We start from the raw sequence: 21,591 nt of genomic DNA, 5'->3' as shown, positions 1-21,591 counted from the left end.
ACTCTGAAACACTACATACTACCTGTTGTACTAATTACCTGCTTACCGGTGCACAAAAGCATCCAGACCTTGCTGCATCTGGTCTCTCCTAAGCTCTCCTCAATCAGATAATGCACCTTCCTGTTTTGTTACCAAAGTGAATCCACATTTAGACTGCATTTGCCCACTCGCTCAACTTGAGCACATCATTTCGGAGACCTCTACATTCTCTTCAGGGCTCACACTCCTCCCCAGTTTCGGGTCATCAGTTAAACTTGCAGCAAGTGAGGAAGTGAGGACAAGATTTTGGTTTATTCAGTTAATGTAGAAATAAATTAGTGTTGGCGATTAGATTTTGGACTCTACTGAAATGGATTATGAGGCAAGATACTGAAGAAATATATACTATCTGTCTCTGTTGTACAAATAAATAATTCAAGCTAGTTGGTTTGTAACTGCTCATAAATATTTCACACAGTTTATTCAGTTGATATGATCCTGTAACTGAAAAATAAATATGGGTTAAAGGGAAAAGAGCTGGGAAGGTTTGAAGATTGTTTAGAAGTGACTGGTGTGTCCTGCATGGAGTTTAATTCAATCCATGTAAGTAATTTTGACATAAACCTAGACATGGTGCTCAGATTTCAGAGGATAAGTTGTACAGTAAATTATTTCAAGAGTGAAAGAAGCCTCTGTTTGCTGCTAGTAAAATGGAGGCTGACATTCAATATGAATAATGATGTGTTTTAACAAAAAATTGTATTTTCAAACAATTATTTCCCCCCAATTATCAAAGTATTTTTATATTTTCTGAAGAAAGTTATTAAAGAAAAAATCACTGCCCGTGAGGTATATATCACATTCAACCTAATTTCTTAGAAGAAGCGTCAATATTCCATGATATTTTCATTAGTTATTTTTCCTTATTTCCTTTAAAAAAAATGTGTCTCTAATACACTTACTTACTGCCCATTGTGGCTGCTAGCATATAGGGCAGCAATGAAGGTCTCCCATCTCTTTTTGTTCTTGGCCATCTTCTGTATTGTGCCCTAGGTGTGGTTCGGAGTTCTACAACATGCCGGTAGCTTCCTCTCTGTTTTCACTACTGTCAGCCATGCAAGTCCCAGGTGGAGACTCAGGAATGCCATCGCACACAGATGTAGAAGGATTCTTCATTGCTCTTTCTGTAATAGTCAGGGATGTTAGCCCTGAACTGAACTGATGAACCTGGAGGACCAGTGGACCGCTCTTAGTCAGGCCCCTATCCTTTGACCTACTTGGCATGGGTGATCCTACCAACAGCCAAAGCATGAAGCCAATATAGCTCTCCGGCTCATTGAGACACACAAGCTTCCAAACCACCGCAAGGTTGTGGTCCTCTTGTACACTTATACACTATACACTGGAGGGGACTTTAATGAAACTTTGAGGAATTAAATGTTTTAACTTATTTTTAGGATGACAGTTAAGAAATTATAAGATGTCAAAAATGTTTTCTGGGTTGCATTTCTAGGAAAGATTGAAATATGAAAATTGCCCAGTTCCAAAGAATTATCATTAAATTAGTTTTAAAGTGAGTCATACTTGAAGCAATTATATTTATTTATTCATGAGGCTCTTTTATAATGTGGGTGTAGAATGTTTAAAACTTACTGTAAACGCATCCCTACCTTTCTGTGGTTGTGCGCTTCCTCTCATCTGCTTGAAATATCTGCTTTTCATGCTGGTTGTGACCCACTACCTTGCAAAAGTTACAGTTATTCGCGTAGAGCTATGAAAGTGACTGACTATGTCTTTGCCTGTGCGGGGTACTGCAGCCCAACTTTATTCTGTTGTCATCTGCTACTCAACACACGTTTCCTGTAGTTTGCCAGACGGGACTCAGGAACTGGAAATCTGCCCTCTTCCCAATGCACGATTAATTAAAATACAGGTGTCCCCCGCTTTTTGAACGTTCGCTTTACGAAACCTCACTGTTACGAAAGATCTACATTAGTACCCTGTTTTCACTTTCAGAAGATGTTTTCACTGTTACGAAAAAAACATTCAGCGCGCAATAAAAGGCAGCACGCGCCCCGAGCAGCCGCTCTCCCCCAAATTCGGAACTGCTTTGCTTTAACACATGCCTGTGAGCAGCCGTTTGCAAGATGAGTTCTATGGTATCGGAAAAGCCTGAAAGAGCTCGTGAGGGTGTTACACAGCGTAAAACTAGACATAATTAAGTGTTTCGATCGTGGTGAACGAAGTAAGGACAACGTGAGTTTGGCTTGTGGAAGCTGATGAACATGATGTTGAAGAGGTTTTGGCATCCCATGACTGAGAACTGATAGATGAAGAGCTGATGCAATTGGAAGAAAAAAGGATAACAATAGAAACCGAATGACTAATGATGAAGTACGACTTCAATTTTGAAAGGGTACGTAGGTTTAGGGGATATTTGCAAGATGGTTTGAGTGCTTACAAACACCTGTATGATAGAAAAATGCGCGAGGCTCAGCAGTCAAGCAAGCCTTCCACATCAGCCACAGCAGATGACGAACCTCGACCTTTGACATCGAGGCAGGCAGTCATAGGAGAAGATGAGCGGCCGCTCTAATGGAAACAGGTGACGAGATGACACCCCAGTGTCCCACCACCCCAACACCCAGGCCAAGGACAGATACCGATTCGCGGAGAATGCAACGGTAGCCGGGAGGCACACAGCACATCTTTAAGAAAAAAGCCAAAATAAACATGCTAATTAATTAGGTGCCGCCTAGCACGTAATTGTCGGCCCAGATCAGAGACAACGCAATCAGAAATCGGCACTGATCTGGGCCGACAATTACGTGTCGGGCGGCACCTAATTAATTAACTTGTTTGTTTCGGCTTTTTCTCTTAAAGATGTGCTGTGCGCCTCCCGGCTACCGCTGGACCCCTGCGTTCTTCGCCGCAATGTATCGCTTGGCGGCCTGGAGGGTGGGGGCCACTGCACCACCCAACCTGCTACAACTCAGTCTAACACACCATCATCAGTGTGCTCGGCGCTGAACCAATTCGGGTAAGTGATACTACACTACATACATTATTTCTACTTTATATAGGCTGTGTATTTTTACGTGTTATTCGGTATGATTTGGCAGCTTCATAGCTTAAAGGTTGCTGGAGAGAGTGTTCTTGCCAACAGCGCTTGTGTGAGATTTTCGCTACGGAGAACAGTTCAGTAATGATTGTGGAAAAGTATTTCTACTTTATATAGGCTGTGTATTTATCATATCTTTCCTGCTTTTACTATATGTTACTGTTATTTTAGGTTTTGTGTGTTATTTGTCATGATTTGGTAGGTTAGTTTTGGGTCTGCGAACGCTCACAAAATTTTCCCATATAAATGAATGGTAATTGCTTCTTCGCTTTACGACATTTCGGCTTACTAACCGTTTCATAGGAACGCTCTACCTTCGGATGGCGGGGGAAACCTGTAAATGCATATTTTAATGTGTCACTGCATATTATAAATCACCAACACAGACAGGGACTAAACCTGGGTCTTTCTGCTTTACATGTCTGTTTTCTATCAGAAGGCCTTATATTTGCCATATTTCTTTGTGATGTAGAAGGAGGTCTTTCAGCTCGTCAAATCTGTTAGCTTTCCCCAGTAACTTTCCCTTGCCCATGCTCCTCTTTCACCTCCTCTGCCCCCATTTTAACTCCCTCCAGATCCTTCCTCTTGCCTATAGGCTAGGTGCAATTTACAGTGACTAAATAACCTACCCTGTTGAGCCAGGGAGGCTAACTTGCTGGAAGTATTAAAGGTGGAGGTGGATAATTGGTTGAAGGATGAAGTAATTGAATTGACTTTATTACTTACATCCTTCATATACATGAGGATTAAAAATCTTTATGTTACGTCTCCGTCTAAATGTGCAATTTATAGTAAATAGTATGTACAACAGGGTAGTCAATATAACAGAAATACAGTTGTGTCAGCAAGAGTTCATCAGTCTGATGGCCTGGTAGAAGAAGCTGTCCTGGAGCCTGTTGGTCCTGGCTTTTATGATGTTTATGCTGAGGAACTTAAAGCTGTTCACCCTCTCAACCACCAATCCCTTCATGTCTATAGGGGTTGACCGGTCTCCATTCCTCCTGTGGTCCACAACCAGCTTCTTTGTTTTTGCGACATTGAGGGAGGGGTTGTTTTCTTGACCCCACTGTGTCAGGGTGATGAGTTCTTCTCTGTCGGCGGCCTCATTATTATTTAAGATTAGGCCAAAATATGTAGAGCCTTCAGCAAATTCAATTAGCAGATTGGAGCTGTGGGTGGCAACGCAGTCATGGGTATACAGAGAGTAAAGGAGGGGGTTTAGTACACAGCCCTGAGGGACTCCTGTATTGAGGACTAGAGGGGCAGAGTTGAGGGAGCCCACTCTGACCATAATTGATCGTTGTGGGGAACTGACACGGGAGAGAAATTCAGGCCAGCGTAGATCTGCCCTGGTCACATTGAATGGTAGGACAGGCTTCAGCGGCCAAGTGGCCTACTTCTGTTTTCATGCGTTCTTGTGTTTGGCATGTCGGGGAAAATGATCCATTCTTCCTATGTGACCAAGATACAAAAGAAGCTTGCTGGAGGGGGACCTGGACAGGCTGATGAAGAGCAGCAGCCTCAGGAGGTATTTCCTTTGTTCTGGGGAAACTCGATGACCTTCCAGAGTGACAGTCAGGTGCTGCTGGCAGCAGAGGCCTCCAAGAGCGTGAGTGAACTCTACGAAAGTCTACAGTTCAGAGTCGTCCGTCATGGGCCAAAGGAAAAATAGCTCCTATCCTTGAGTTTGGGCAGCATCGTTAATGCAGCCGCAAGCACTGAACTGTGAGATGTAGCAGAGATCATCAGCTGCCTGAGTGTGACTGTAGATTAGATTAGATTATGAGAACACTCAGTCCTCGTTTATTGTCATTTAGAAATGCATGCATTAAAAAATGATACAATGTTCCTCCAGAAAGATATCACAGAAACACAGGACAAACCAAGACTAAAACTGAAAAAACCACATAATTATAACATATAGTTACAACAGTGCAAAGCAATACTGTAATTTGATAAAGAGCAGACCATGGGCACGATAAAAAAAAAGTCTCAAAGTCCCAGTAGCCTCATCATCTCACGCAGACGGTAGAAGGGTTAAACTCTCCCTGCCATGAACCTCCAAGCGCCACAAACTTGCCGATGCAGTACCATTGGAAGCACCCGACTGCAGCGGACTCTGAGTCCGTCCGAAAACTTCGAGCATCTGACCAGCCCTCCGACACCGATCACCGAGTACCATCCTCTGCCGAGCGCTTCGACCCCGCCCCGGCCGCTGAGCAACAAGCAAAGCCAAGGACTCAGGGCCTTCCTCTCCGGAGATCCTGGACCACATAGTAGCAGCAGCAGCGAAGCAGGCATTTCAGAAGTTTCACCAGATGTTCCTCCATGCTGTCACGTCTGTCTCCATCAAATCAGGATTGTGCACGGCATCCTACTTGACAGATAACAGATATCACCACCGGAGTGGCCGCTGCGAGCTGCGTCGCGTCGCCATCTTCTTCTCCTCCCGCCCTGACCTCAATGGTTGAAGCAGCCAAGGCACAGATGTCAGTGAACAGGAGCGATGTACTTTGAACATAGAACAAAGATTTTAATGTAGGTAGAACAAATGCAACAGAGGAACAAGCTCTTCAGCCCACAATGTCTGTCAGAATATGTTTAAGTTTATTGTCATGATATACAGTGCCTTGTAAAAGTATTCAGCCCCAACCCTTTGTTAATGTAAATGAGTATTACAACCAGGAATTTAATTTAACTGAGAACTTTTATTTGTGAATCACATGCTCCTTTTTTTTTCCACGGTAGAGTCCAAAAACAGGGAAAATTGTAAAGCATAAAAAAACTAAAAATTCAAAAACTGGAATGTCAGCAGTTCAAAGGCATTCATTCCCCTTTGCTCAGTGCTTAGTTGAACCACCTCTTGTAACTGTTACAGTCAGGGGTCATTTTGGGTAAGTCTCTGTTAATTTTGCACAATGTGATGGAGCAAGATTTGCCCATTCTTCCTTGCAAAATTGCTCAAGCTGTGTCAGGTTAGTTGGGGAGCGGCAATTAACAGCAATTCTGTGGTCCTGCCAGAGATGTTCATTCGGGTTAAGGTCAAGACTCTGACTGGGCCTCTTGAGGACATAAATTTTCTTCATTTGAAGCCACTCCATGGTTGCTGTCACAATGTGCTTTAGGTCACTGCCCTGCTGAAAGACGAACTTCCTCCCTAGTTTTAGCTTTCTGGCAAAGGCTAGCAGGTTTTTAATCCAGGATCTCTCTGTATTTAGTAGCATTCATCTTCCCATCAATCCTGACCCAGATTTCCAGTCCCTGCATGAAAAGCATCTCCATGGCATGATGCTATCTCTACTTTACAGTAGGGATGGTGTTACCTGCCTGATGCACAGTATTAGATTTACGCCACACTTAGTGTTGAGGTCAAAAAGTTCCACTTTAGTCTCATCCGGCCACAAGCCCTTATTCCACATCTTTACAGTATCTTCTAAGTGACACTTTGCAAAGTGGACGGGCAAGGATATGCTCTTTTTTTAGCGGAAAATGTACCGTAGATCTAATACTGTGCACCAGCCAGATAACATCATCCTACTGTAAAGCATGGTGGAAGTAGCATCATACTATGAGGTGGGTGTTTTACAATAGAGAAAATAATACTGGGGCAAACAAAAATAGTACCAAAAAATTGGGTATAGAATTTCCTGATGCACAGTGCGATGTCCAGGAATATGTGCAAACTTGCTCTTCTGGTGAATCCAATTTCTTTGGGAGGTAGGATTGTGGGCGTGTGGTGGGGGAGGAGAGTTGTAGGAAAGATTTTCAAAATTTCATTTCAAAATGAGAATAGGAAAATAAATTGTTTCTAATTCAGTGAGCCAGACTCTGAATGTATCCATACTGCCTTAAGGCATTTAAGGAGTATATATTTAACAATCTACCTTGTTGGTGACATATATTCTATCTGAAAGGAGATGGAAGGTGTGACTACCTCTCAGTTATTGGTTATATTTCATCTTATTTACAACAGTGGGTACCAGTTGTTCAGAACTGTTTCACATAGAGGCCTCAAGTCACAAAAATCAGAGAACTTCCTTTGCTTTTCACATCTCAGCTTACGTTCTTTCTTCCCAAATCAGCGTCGCTAATATTGTGAAGGACGCCCAAAAACCATCATTCTTTACTTTTCAGCATTCTGTACCAGTAGTCCTCTTGTACCAATCCTTAAACAAGTCACAGAACTGTTACAGCACAGAGGAAGGATATTCAGTCCAACAAGTTCATACTTGCTCTGTGCAAAAGCAATCCAGCTAGTTCCAGTCCACAGCCCTGTCCCGGGTTGCTGAATGTTCTTTCTGATTCATCTCCTTTTTAAATGCTGCCAATGTATCTGCCCCACCACTAGCACTGCTGTTCATTCCACACCCCAACGCCACTGGATAAAAATCTCAGTTGTTCCTATTGTCACTTTTGGCTCTGTTATCTGTCACTATCATTCTGTCTCATTCTTCGTCCTTCTGCCACTGAAAATAGTTTTTCTATCTGTTCTAAGGTAGGGACATGTTCGGGTCAGCTTTGTGGGCCGAAGGGCCTGTATTGTGCTGTATGTTTTCTATGTTCTACTCTTGTCTATCCTTCATAAATTTTAAATAATTATGTCTGACCCTCCTAAAGCCTCATTTTCTGAAAAAAAAGACAACAACCATGCTTTTTCCATTTCTCCACGTAATTAAATTGCCTCCTCCCAGGGAGAATTTTACTAGATCTTTTCTACACCCTTGCTCAATCCATTGCATCCTCCCTAAAGAGTGATACCTAGAATGGAACCACAATATTACAGTTGTGGAATTGATTTCATTTTGACTTTCTGCACACTCTGTAAAGTCTAATGTTCATCTGCTTTTCCAGTCACTTCCTCCACCTGCCTCACCACTTGGAACAAATATTCCCAGACTTTTCTGCACTTGTACTCCTTTTCAAATTGTGCCCTCAGATTCTATCACTTCCCTTTCTTCTTTCCAAATATAACACTTCATTTTACATATCAATTGCCAGCTATCCAGTCATCCTAGAGTCTCTCTCTATTTCCTTGATTTCAATAGTACAGTCTTCACAATTCCCTGTGCCTCATTTTGTCATCTGCACATTTAGACTTTACCCTTGTGTCCAAATCCATGTGATTAATACATGAAGAAAGATGGTAGGCACAGTACTGGCCCCAGGGGAACTTGCTGTATACTTCCTTCCAATCCAGAAGAAATAATTCTTTTAGTACTCCTGTTTCAGGTCACTGAACCAATTTCCATTCCTTAGAACTACAGACCCGTTAATTCTCTGGGTTTCAATCTTGATCACAATCCCATCATAAACACGACGAAGTCTGCAGATGCTGGAAATCCAAAGCAACACACACAAAATGCTGGAGGAGCTCAGCACATCAGGCAGCATCTGTGGAAGTGAATAGATGGTCGACATTTCAGGCCAAGATCCTCCTCCAGGACTACATAGCTTTTAAAAAAAAACCTCATTGGGGAATTCTATATATACCGCCATATTAATTGCATATGCTGTATTGGCTATCTCTGCAACATCATCGAAAAAAAACTCCACTGTTGCCTTTGTTGAAGAATGAGTATAATAATGCAAATGTAATGATACATACAACTTTGTGGTAACTAATGCAAAAAATGTTATGGGCACAAATATAATGTAAAGATTAAATTAATATGTACGTCTGGAAGAAGCCATAATCACAAAAACTGGAAATTTGAAACAAACACATATTCAACCAGTCAGGCAGCATCTGTGGGTAAGTGGGAGTAAAGAAGCAGAATTAATGTTTTCGGACAAAGATCTAGCAACAGAAGTGGAAATATAAGAAATCAAGCTTAGTTACATTGAGGGTGGGGGAGGGATGCATTGGACAAAGAACATATTTGACAGGCTAATAAGTTGTATAATGAAGCCATTTGATGATTGGTTAATAAGGGTAGTTAGTAAGAGAAAGTAAAGCTGTGAAGGTATTGCAGAACTTATTTCTACCTTGCTAGAATTCTGGAGTGAGCCGTGAACCAGCAGTTCTAGAAATAAGTAACATTTGGGTAGATCCCAGACACAAGTCCACTGGCAAAAAACAACGTTGTTTGATTGTAGGCCCAACTTTCCATTAAATGACCTCATAATACAATCTCTGTGAAAGTAATTTTCCTCCTGTTGGCTCCCCCAGTAGAGAGACATGCTGTGGGAATCTGGAGAGCAACTTGCAGGATACAGGGCGGTACATTGCTTTGTTTCCGTTAATGCCTGAGCTTCGTAAAGAATGCTGCTTCTGCCACAGTTCTGTTCAAATTATCTAGAGCTGCTTTAGGTAAGTGTGTCTTGAGAACTGATTCTTGTAGCTAATCTGCTATCAGTGTTTCATGTAACCACCTAATCTGAGGAGTCTGACTCGAATGTTTATTTGTCGTCCAAGAAACACATGTACAGCTTCATCTTTTCCTTCTGTGTGTACATACATTATTAGCAAGCTTTTGCAATAGCTTGTGTTTTTGCAGTCAATAACTAATGTGTGATATGTTTAATTTGTGTTATGCATGTGGTATCATAGGGGGAGAGACTCAGGCATGTGTTAAATGAATATCTATATTTAAGGCAATGAACCACTGAATTATTTCTATTTTGACCTTTTGATAGTACTCTAGTGAAGCAATTTCTCTTTTTTTTCTGCATAAAAATGAAAGTCGTTGTTATAGTAAGTTGGTCAGAAATTGCGGATATAAAAACAAAACACCCAGGAATGATGGAAAACTGAAAATGCTGGAAGTACTGAGAAACTGTAATATAAATTTTGCATAATGTACACAAATTAAGCTTAATTGAGCAGAATCTGCAGGGTGTATTCGTAAGCCTTCCATTTACAGTACATTATCTTGCGTACCTCAACTGCTGTAGGATTGTGAGGTAATATGCCAACAATGTTTTATTTTAACTAGAGCTGTTTATCACGTGGGGAAAGTAACTTGCTGTTTGATTTCATGTTTACTGTTTGATTTTTTTTATTGTTTTATCATTTATGATCATGTGACAAACTGGAAAAGTTATAAATCATGGCTTTAACTGAAATATTTTGGAATATTTTTACTTTTCTATCTGATAAATCTTTAAATCTTAATGGAAACTTGATTCCCCACAGTGTAGTTAGGAGGAGTCAGTGTGGGCAGCTGCATTAGGGATTTGTTAGTTAATATCCAGTGGAACCCTTGTGTAGAAACGTCATGTTTTTCATTTCATGTTATGCAGAGACAGTTCAACTAATGTTCATGTTGGGAGAAAGAATTAAGATATACAATGAGGTAATCTAGGTGAAGGCTTATAAGTGTCAGCAAAAATTGATGAGCCAAGTGACTTGTTTTGATGCCATAAATTTATTGCGAAAGAAATTATTGGAAGTTTGGGCAAGACAAACAAGTTTCTATTGGTGTACAGTATGCCAGCTTACTTAAATTAATGTAGCACCTGTAGATGAATTGACTTTAGTGTATTAGTAATATTTTCCATACACTGCTAGAGCTTTCTGATGCAATATTGCCAATTCATATAGTGCTCCTACAAGAGAAGAACAGTGTTAGGGACTGGTGTGATAAAGGCACAAATGCCCATGGCAATTTTTTTTTGCCGTATTTTAAATGAGGCAAGAGTGGAGCTATATTAAATTGGTTGACACCACCTTAAAATGGTCAGAATAATATTATGAGAGTGTTTAGACTTAGAATGTGGTTTCTAGGCAGTAAAACCTTTAGAGTATTCTGCTTTGCACAAAATTAGTTTCTAGTGAACGTGGGCTGGACAGTGGTGCTCACGAATAGTTGCTGATAGTCCTTGGTTGATGTGAAAAAAATTATTGTTCTCTAAGTCCACAATTTTTAAAATGGAAACAGTATGGGTGTAGCTGACAAGAACAATGAATAACTCATCTGGCCCACCATCCTGCTTTCTTTTCCGCTGGAACTGTGACTATACTTTAATGAATTTGGTTTGAACATTCTGATTCCTCAGTTGCTGTATTCTTTGTTCAGTTACTGCTAGCCTTGGCAAAGAGTTAAGCAAAGTTTGTGGCATAATTTCAATTTGTTGAAATACTTATCAAATATGGATATGTGCTTAAATAAAGCTGTTGGAAGGGAATTGCTCACAACATGCTCTCCTTCTTTATTTAAGCCATATTTTTCCATATTTAAATAAAATCCATTGGATCCAAAATGGATGAGCTGATGTTGGTAGATTTGTCAAGCTATTGCCTCTAGAAACAAGCATAAAGTTGTAACAGGAATAGCTTTGTTAGTGAATCTAATTATTGGGATCTATCATTATCTCAATACTTAAGCAGTGTTCTAAAGATAAACAGCACTTGACTCAAATTCTGACCATTTGCTCAACTCACACAGGGACTTACCTTCCATCTAAAACTTTGGAACCTTTTTCTGCAACCTAGCTCCTATACTATTAAGATTCTTCTGAAAACTTATCACTTTGAGCTTTTGGCTGTCTAGTCTGTTTTCTCCTTTATGTGGTTCCTTTATCACATTTTTTTTGGTGTAGCTCTTGTGGACATAGGGCCTTGCCAAAGATGCCGTATAATTGGAGACGGCTGATATAAGTATAAAAATGATGTGAAGTGGATAATGTTTATTCAAAGGTCCGATTTAATGTCGGAGAATTGTATACAATATACATCCTGAAATGCTTTTTCTTCACAACTATCCACGATATATGGAGATCTCAAGGAAACACAAATACATAAATGCCTGGCCAGTCCAAACAACATTTGGATAATTGTGACCTGACAGCAGGCCTTTTGCAACAGATATTGAAAATCACTGGAGGAGAGAGAGGAGGCAAAGAGAGTGAATTGGAAGCAATGTGTACCCAAGGCTTCCTATTTAGGACCAAGAGAAAAATGCCCGTAACACTCAGACCACAAGGAAACTTGACTTTTTAAATCTACTTGTTGCTGTGACTGTCTGCCTGCTTCATGATCTTAGTTTTTTAAGTCCCATTGTCAATGATGCATTTGGGATCCACTTCTCTCTTTTCATTCATGACCTTTTTAAGCTTTCTAAGAAACTTAAATGATGAGTAAATGATTGGGTTTCTCAATTGTTATCCCACAGGAATCTGGATGATTAAAATTGAATCCATGTTTATCCACATAGTTTGCATCATATCAACTTAAAATCTCTTCCCTTTTATCAGTGGACATTAAAATTCTTCTTGCAAAATCCTCTTCAGTGCCTGGCAAATTAATTGGAGAACTGGTTGGGGGGAAGACTGCAGAAGTAATGTGCATTTTATTTCTGAGTTGCAGGGATTGATTTTAAAAACGCAAACACGAGGAAATCTGCAAATGCTGGAAGTTCAAGCAACAGACACAAAAGTTGCTGGTGAACGCAGCAGGCCGGGCAGCATCTATAGGAAGAGGTACAGTCGACTTTTCAGGCAGGGACCCTGTGTTGCAGGGATTGATTTTTTTTCATCCTGGCTGTTATGCCCAGTACTTTTCTTTGTGTGTGCAAGAGCCAATGTCCTAGTTACTTTGATCCCTTGACCCACACCCTTCTTAACACTGCATTCCTGTGAGAAGGGAGCTAGACAGCTGAAGAAATGGTGAAAGTTGATCAACCCCACCTCTATCCCTGCCCTATCATTTGGTACATCTTCCAGGATATGGTTTTGGTGAAAGTGGTTATACTGTAACCATCTCACAGTATTTGATAGAATCTAGAACAGCTGCTTTTGACTGAAAAGTATCAATGTGACCCCACTATTTAAGAAAGGCAAGAAAAAGAGCAGACCTCAGAACCATCAGTGGTAGAGAAATTGCTGGAATTTATCATTGAGGAGATGATAAGAGAACCTAAAAATATTTAGGCAGAGTTGGGCAGAAATAACTTGGATTCATGAAAGGAAACTTATGCTTGTAAAAGCTTAGCTTCTTGAGGTTGGAGCTAGCAGTGAAAATCATTAAAAGCCAATTAATGCAGTGGTGTTGGATTTTTAGAAGGTTGTCATTACAATATTACACAAAGGTCATTAAACGAAATTAGACCATGTAATATTGGAGACATTGGACTGACATGCAGTTAGAATCAGTTACAGGTGTCCCCGCTTTTCGAATGTTGGCTTTACAAAACCTCACTGTTACGAAAGACCTACATTAGTTACCTGTTTTTGCTAACAGAAAGTGTTTTCATTGTTACGAAAAAAGGCAGCGCGTGCCCCGAGCAGCCAAGCTCCTCCCCTGGAACTGCATTCTAGCCGGCATTGCTTAAACACGTGCCTGTGAGCATCTGTACTTTATGTTGATTTATTTTGAGCATCCGTTAGTAAGATGAGTTCTAAGGTATTGGAAAAGCCTAAAAGAGCTGGTAAGGGTGTTACACTTAGTGTAAAACTAGACATAATTAAGCGTTTCGATCGTGGTGAACGAAGTAAGGACAAAGTGAGTTTGGCTTGTGGAAGTTGACGAAGATGATGTTGAAGAGGTTTTGGCATCCCATGACCAAGAACTGATAGATGAAGAGCTGATGCAATTGGAAGAGGAAAGGATAACAATCGAAACTGAATGCAGTAGCGAACAGACCGAAAGCGAAGTCGTACTGAACGTGAAGCAACTGCATGACATTTTCGCTGCAATGATTGCAGGAAAGTACGACTTTAATTTTGAAAGGGCACGTAGGTTTAGGGCATATTTGCAGGATGGTTTGAGTGCTTACAAAGAACTGTATGACAGAAAAATGTGCGAAGCTAAGCAGTCAAGCATACTGTTGTTTTTCAAGCTTTCCATGTCAGCCAAAGCAGACGACGAACCTTGACCTTCGACATCGAGGCAGGCAGACATAGAAGAAGATGACTTGCCTGCCCTGATGGAAACAGACGATGACGAGATGACACCTCAGTGTCCCACCACCTAAGTGGTCCCAACCTCCAGGCCGCGGACTGATACATTGCCCCAAAGCATGCAGCAGTTGCCGGGACGCACCCAGCACATCTTTAAGAAAAGCCAAAATAAATAAGCTAATTAATTAGGTGCCGCCGGCACGTAAATGTCGGCCCAGATCAGAGGTGATTACTGGTTGCATCGCTTCTGATCTGGGCTGAGATTTACGTGCCGGGCGGCACCTAATTAATTAGCTTGTTTATTTCGGTTTTTTTCTTAAAGATGCGCTGGGTGCATCCCAGTTACAGCTGCGCCACTGCATTCTTCACAGATTGGTATCGGTATGGGTTGCTGCCCGGAGGGTGGGGACCACTGCACCTCCCCAACCTCCGACGACTCAGCCCAACACACAACACACCATCATCAGTGTGCTCGGCACTGCCTTCCCGATTCCGGTAAGTGATACTGTGCTGTACATTATTTCTACTTTATATAGGCTGTGTATTTTTATGTGTTATTTGGTATGATTTGGCAGCTTTATAACTTAAATGTTACTGGAGAGAGTGTTTCTGCCGAGAGCGCTTGTGTGAGATTTTCGCTACGGTAGACAGTGCAGCAATGATTGTAGAAAAGTATTTCTACTTTATGTAGGCTGTGTATTTATCATATCATTCCTGCTTTTACTATATGTTACTGTTATTTTAGGTTTTATGTGTTATTTGGCATGATTTGGTAGGTTATTTTTAGATCTGCGAACGCTCACAAATTTTTACCATATAAATAAATGGTAACTGCTTCTTCGCTTTATGACATTCCAGCTTACGAACCGTTTCATAGGAATGCTCTGTCTTCGGATGGCGGGGGAAACCTGTAGTGGACAGCCCACAGTAGAAATAGTAATTTTTGGGTTGGGAGCTCTGACTAATGGGTGTGACTGTGATCATTGCTGGTGCCCCAGCTGTTCACACTTTCCTTCAGTGACTCAGATAGGACTATGTGTAATATATCCAAGGCTGGGTGGAACGTGGACTCCAGGAGGATGCAGAGAAGCTTCAGGTTGGAAAGCTGAAAATATTGCGGCATTGTAGCATAGTGGTTAGCACGTCACTCAGTGCTGATCATGGTTCAATTCCTGCCGCTGTGTCTAAGGAGTTTGTATGTTCTGTGTGCGGATTCTGGCGCCCCTGCTTCCTCCCACATTCCAACGGTGTATCTTTATCTTTAAGGTAAACGGGCAAGAACTTGTCAAATGGAGCGTGATATGGGAAAAGTATGAAATTGTTCACTTTGGTGGGGGCAAAAAAGAGAGACAGAGAAGCTTTTTAAGAAAAGTCAGGCTGAAAGGTGCTGGCATTCAGAGGGACCGAGAAGTCATTGTATATGATGAATTGAAAACTGTTGTGCTAGTACAGCAAATAATTAAGAAGGGAAATGATACATTGGTGTTTTTGCAAGCGGATCTCAGTATAGGAGTAAGGGCAGCTTTCTCCAGTTGTATAGAATCAGCATCTAGTATGTTGTGTACTAATATGGTCTTCCAATAACAGGAAGAATATTCTGACAACACAAAAAGTGAAGCGTAGGTTATTAGATTTATTTCCTTGGATGGCAAGCTTGTTGATTGAGAAGAGATTAAGCAGATTTGGCCGAAACTTTCTCGAGTTTAGAGAAAGGAGGCACCATCCAACATTAAGGAACTCCATCACCCATGATTCTCCCTCTTCTCATTGCTACTATCATAGGAGAGGTACAGGAGCCTGAAGAGAGACACTCAACATTTCACAAACAACTTCTTCCCCCCCCGCCCCCCACCCCCGTCATCAGGTTTCTGAATGGACATTGAACCCGTGAACACACCTTCATTATATTTTTTTTCTCAGTTTTTGTACTACTTACTGTAGTGCAGACAATCTTTGGAGAGTATTGATAATGGCTAGGATCACCCATCTTGTAAAGACACTGCCCAGAAGAAGGCAATGGCAAACCATTTCTGTACAAAGAATAATCATGATCACCAACATCACACAATACGTCACACAATCACAATCACGAGGAAATCTGCAGATGCTGGAATTTCAAGCAACATACATAAAAGTTGCTGGTGAACGCAGCAGCCCAGGCAGCATCTCTAGGGTTGTGGAACAATCTATGTTCCGTGCCTATTCTGGTATCTGTCCCCCACTTTTCCTTCGCTACATTGACGACTGCATTGGCGCTGCTTCCTGCACGCATGCAGAACTCGTTGACTTTATTAACTTTGCCTCCAACTTTCACCCTGCCCTCAAGTTTACCTGGTCCATTTCTGACACCTCCCTCCCCTTTCTAGATCTTTCTGTCTCTGTCTCTGGAGACAGCTTATCCACTGATGTCTACTATAAGCCTACTGACTCTCACAACTATCTGGACTATTCCTCTTCTCACCCTGTCTCTTGCAAAAACGCCATCCCCTTCTCGCAATTCCTCCGTCTCCGCCGCATCTGCTCTCAGGATGAGGCTTTTCATTCTAGGACGAGGGAGATGTCTTCATTTTTTAAAGAAAGGGGCTTCCCTTCCTCCACTATCAACTCTGCTCTTAAACGCATCTCCCCCATTTCACGTACATCTGCTCTCACTCCATCCTCCCACCACCCCACTAGGAATAGGGTTCCCCTGGTCCTCACCTACCACCCCACCAGCCTCCGGGTCCAACATATTATTCTCCGTAACTTCCGCCACCTCCAACGGGATCCCACCACTAAGCATATCTTTCCCTCCCCCCCTCTCTCTGCATTCCGCAGGGATCGCTCCCTACACAACTCCCTTGTCCATTCGTCCCCCCCATCCCTCCCCACTGATCTCCCTCCTGGCACTTATCCTTGTAAGCGGAACAAGTGCTACACATGCCCTTACACTTCCTCCCTTACCACCATTCAGGGCCCCAAACAGTCCTTCCAGGTGAGGCATCACTTCACCTGTGAGTCGACTGGGGTGATATACTGCGTCCAGTGCTCCCGATGTGGCCTTTTATATATTGGTGAGACCCGACGCAGACTGGAAGACCGCTTTGCTGAACATCTACGCTCTGTCCGCCAGAGAAAGCAGGATCTCCCAGTGGCCACACATTTTAATTCCACATCCCATTCCCATTCTGACATGTCTATCCACGGCCTCCTCTACTGTAAAGATGAAGCCACACTCAGGTTGGAGGAACAACACCTTATATTCCGTATGGGTAGCCTCCAACCTGATGGCATGAACATTGACTTCTCTAACTTCCGCTAGGCCCCACCTCCCCCTCGTACCCCATCTGTTACTCTTTTTAATGCACACATTCTTTCTCTCACTCTCCTTTTTCTCCCTCTGTCCCTCTGAATATACCTCTTGCCCATCCTCTGGGTCACCCCCCCCCGTCTTTCTTCCCGGACCTCCTGTCCCATGATCCTCTCGTATCCCCTTCTGCCTATCACCTGTCCAGCTCTCGGCTCCATCCCTCCCCCTCCTGTCTTCTCCTATCATTTTGCATCTCCCCCTCCCCCTCCAGCTTTCAAATCCCTTACTCACTCTTCCTTCAGTTAGTCCTGACGAAGGGTCTCGGCCTGAAACGTCGACTGCGCTTCTTCCTATAGATGCTGCCTGGCCTGCTGCGTTCACCAGCAACTTTGATGTATGTTGCTTGAATTTCCAGCATCTGCAGAATTCCTGTTGTTTGCGTTAAAATCTCTAGGAAGAGGTACAGTCGACGTTTCGGGCTGAGACCCTTCGTCAGGACTAACTGAAAGAAGAGCTAGTAAGAGATTTGAGAGGGGGAGGGGGAGATCTGAAATGATAGGAGAAGACAGGAGGGGGAGGGATGAAGCCAAGAGCTGGGAAGTTGATTGGCAAAAGTGATATGAGAGGATCATGGGACAGGAGGCCCAGGGAGAAAGAAAGGGGGGGAAGCCCAGAAGATGGGCAAGGAGTGTAGTGAGGGGGACAGAGGGAGAAAAAGGAGAGAGAGAAAAAGAATGTGTGTATATAATTAAATAAAGGATGGGGTACGAGGGGGAGGTAGGGCATTAGCGGAAGTTAGAGAAGTCAATGTTCATGCCATCAGGTTGGAGACGGAATACAAGGTGTTGTTCCTCCAACCTGAGTGTGGCTTCATCTTTACAGTAGAGGAGGCCATGGATAGACATATCAGAATGGGAATGGGACATGGAATTAAAATGTGTAGCCACTGGGAGATCCTGCTTTCTCTGGCGGACAGAGCATAAGTGTTCAGTGAAACAATCTCCCAGTCTGCGTCAGGTCTCGCCAATATATAGAAGGCCACATCGGGAGCACCGGACGCAGTATATCACCCCAGCCGACTCTGAGGTGAAGTGTCGCCTCACCTGGAAGGACTGTCTGGGGCCCTGAATGGTAGTGAGGGAGGAAGTGTAAGGGCATATGTAGCACTTGTTCCGCTTACAAGGATAAGTGCCAGGTGGGAGATCGGTGGGGAGGGATGGGGGGAGATGAATGGACAAGGGAGTCGCATAAGGAGCGATCCCTGTGGAAAGTGGGGGGGAGGGGAGGGAAAGATGTGCTTAGTGGTGGGATCCTGTTGGAGGTGGCGGAAGTTATGTAGAATTATATGTTGGACCTGGAGGCTGGTGAAGTGGTAGGTGAGGACAAGGGGAACCCTATTCCTAGTGAGTGGCGGGAGGATGGAGTGAGAACTGATGTGCGTGAAATGGGGGAGATACGTTTGAGAGCAGAGTTGATGGTGGAGGAAGGGAAGCCCCTTTCTTTAAAAAAAGGAAGACATCTCCTTCGTCCTGGAATGAAAAGTCTCATCCTGAGAGCAGATGCGACGGAGACGGAGGAATTGCGAGAAGGGGCTGGCATTTTTGCAAGAGACAGGGTGAGAAGAGGAATAATCCAGATAGCTGTGAGAGTCAGTAGGCTTATGGTAGACATCAGTAGATAAGCTGTCTCCAGAGATGAAGACAGAAAGATCTAGAAAGGGGAGGGTGGTGTCGGAAATGGACCAGGTAAACTTGAGGGCAGGGTGAAAGTTGGAGGCAAAGTTAATGAAGTCGACGAGCTCACCATGTGTGCAGGAAGCAGTGCCAATTCAATCGTCAATGTAGCGAAGGAAAAATGGTGGACAGATACCAGAATAGGTTTGGAACATAGGTTGTTCCACAAAGCCAACAAAAAGGCAGGCATAGCTAGGACCCATATGGGTGCCCATAGCTACACCTTTAGTTTGGAGGAAGTGGGAGGAGCCAAAGGAGAAATAATTAAGAGTAAGGACTAATTCCGCTAAACGGAGCAGAGTGGTGGTCGAGGGGAACTGGTTAGTTCTGGAATCCAAAAAGAAGCGAAGAGCTTTGAGACCTTCCTGATGGGGGATGGAAGCATATAGGGACTGGTGAAAATAAAGCGGTGGGGGCCAGGGAACTTAAAATCATCGAAAAGTTTCAGAGTGTGAGAAGTCACATGATGATGATTACTGCACTTAGTTTAATTTTTATATATATTGTTGCCACAAAATAACAAATTTCACAACATGCCAATGATAGTAAATCTGATTCTGATTCTGAAGCCCCCTATTCTTCTGCGTCCTCTCACAGCTTTTCCTCACTTTGTATTGTCGACACACTAATAACAGCCTGCCAATACTTCGGCGGGAGGAGAAGATGGCAGCGCGACGCAGCGCGCGCAGCTCTCCGGTGAAATGATATCGTAACTGTTAAATAGGGGCTGTGGACAATTCTGATTTGATGGAGCCAGACGTGAAAGCACAGAGGAACATCTGGAGAGATTTCTGAAATGCCGGTTCGCTGCCGCTGCTACTGGTGCGATCGAGAATCTCCAGAGAGAAGGCCCCAAAATCCCCAGCTTTGCCTGCTGCTGGCGACTGAGGCTGAGGTCGAAGCGTTTGGATAGAGATTGTGCTCGGTACTCGGTGTCGGAGGGCTGATCAGAGCTCGAAGTTTTCGGACGACTCAGAGTCGGACTGTGGTCGAGCTTTGTTCCTTCTCCCGTCTGCGTGAGATGTGGGACTTTTGAATTTTTTTACTGTGCCATGGCCTGTTCTTCATCAAGTTATGGTATTGTTGCACTGTTGTAACTATATGTTATAATTATGTGGTTTTTGTTTTTCAGTCTTGGTCTGTCCTGTGTTTCTGTGATATCACACCAGAGGAATATTGTATCATTTCTTAATGCGTGCATTACTAAATGACAATAAAAGAGGACTGCGTGTCCTCATAATCTAATCTAATCTAATCTGAGAATGCTGCCTTTGCTTTTAGCATCTATTAACTGTTCTTTAATTAATCTTCCGTCTGCACCATTAAAAGACCCCACCCAATGAGCTCCATAAAAACCTTTCATGTAATTCATGAAAAGCCTTTTAAAAATACAAATAAACGGAATTCTTTCTACTTTCTTTAATTAACCTTTCTAATTACATCCTTTAGCAAAAAACCTCCACTGGATTTGTTATACGTATTGACCCCTCCAAAACCACGTTATCATTTTCCTTCCACACACTTTTGCCACTCTGTAATAATACATCCCAGCAGTTTCCTAACAATTCATTTCAGGCCACATTGTCTGCACCGCTCAGATTTCACTCCCTGTGTGAATAACCACATTACACTTGACAGTGCCCAATAGTCCGTGGTAATTGTGGAAGATCAGCACAAACATATATATATATATCCAGCTCCTTTATAACTTTATGAACCTGGCCATCAGCTCGACGGGATTAGTCCATATTGTGAGTGGAAGACTGATGATTTGTTGAATATCAGTCCTACATTAAGACTACATTTGGTCATAGCCATGAAGCTAGTTAGCAGTATTTCCTGCCACATCACTGAATTGGATGTATAACATTTTTTTAGTTAGTAAGAACATCACTGGGGTGGTCTTTGGCCAGTCTTTACTGATTTGCATACTCTAAAATATGAGCACTAGCCTTTATTTTTCTAAGTCTTTCACATACTGTCAATGTCCAGAAATTAATACAGTAATATTGGTGTGTCCGGATTTATACTGATATGATTCCAGGACTGATACTTGATCTGCACAGTGAGGAAAGCAAATGATATGTAGGTCTTTATTGCAAGATAATTTGAAAAGGAGAGTAGAGACATCTTGCTCCAATTATATGGAAACTACATTGTATCTTGAAAGAGCTTGTGCAGCAAAGGTTCATGGCGTGGAAAGTTTGTCTTTCAAAGAGATATTAAGCAGGCCCAATCTGTACTCTTTAGAGTTTGGAAGAATGGTAAATCATCTTGTTGTAACACTTAAAAATATGATAGTGGTTTACAGGATAATTACATTATTGGCATCTCCCCGAGCTAAGGAATCTGGATCATGGAGTCACACCATTTAAAAGGATGGTCCAATCAGTTCCCAGAGTAGAATAAATTTCCATACACAGAGGGTAGTAAACCTTTGGAATTGCAGAATGCTAAGGAAGCTCAGTTGCTGATATATTTAAGACAAAGATAGATAACATTTCTGTAGATTTTAAATGCAGAAAAAGATACAGGTTAGTGTGGTTCCACACAGTAGGCTTATTCAGAAAGTCAGAAGGCATGGGATCCAGGGAAGTTTAGCCAGGTAGATTCAGAATTGGCTTGCCTGT

The 21,591-nt window shown here is 42.5% G+C and overlaps 1 protein-coding gene across 5 annotated transcripts in view; it reads left to right on the top strand.

Moving 5' to 3' along the window:
* LOC134350696 (ras and Rab interactor 2-like) overlaps positions 1-21,591 on the top strand; it is a 175,872-nt gene that overhangs the window by 65,714 nt on the left and 88,567 nt on the right. The window contains exon 1 of one of the 5 annotated variants that reach the window (XM_063056253.1): positions 9,094-9,410. The exons of the other annotated variants lie outside the window; for them this stretch is intronic. The gene's annotated coding sequence lies outside the window, so the exon portion shown is untranslated. Of the gene's footprint in view, positions 1-9,093; positions 9,411-21,591 lie in introns of those variants that run through there. 5 annotated transcript variants of the gene reach the window in all.

Source organism: Mobula hypostoma, chromosome 8 (genome assembly GCF_963921235.1).
Source record: "Mobula hypostoma chromosome 8, sMobHyp1.1, whole genome shotgun sequence".
NCBI classification, from domain to species: domain Eukaryota; kingdom Metazoa; phylum Chordata; class Chondrichthyes; order Myliobatiformes; family Myliobatidae; genus Mobula; species Mobula hypostoma.
Note: the sequence above shows the minus strand (reverse complement) of the source record. Positions and strands in the feature narration are given on the sequence as shown.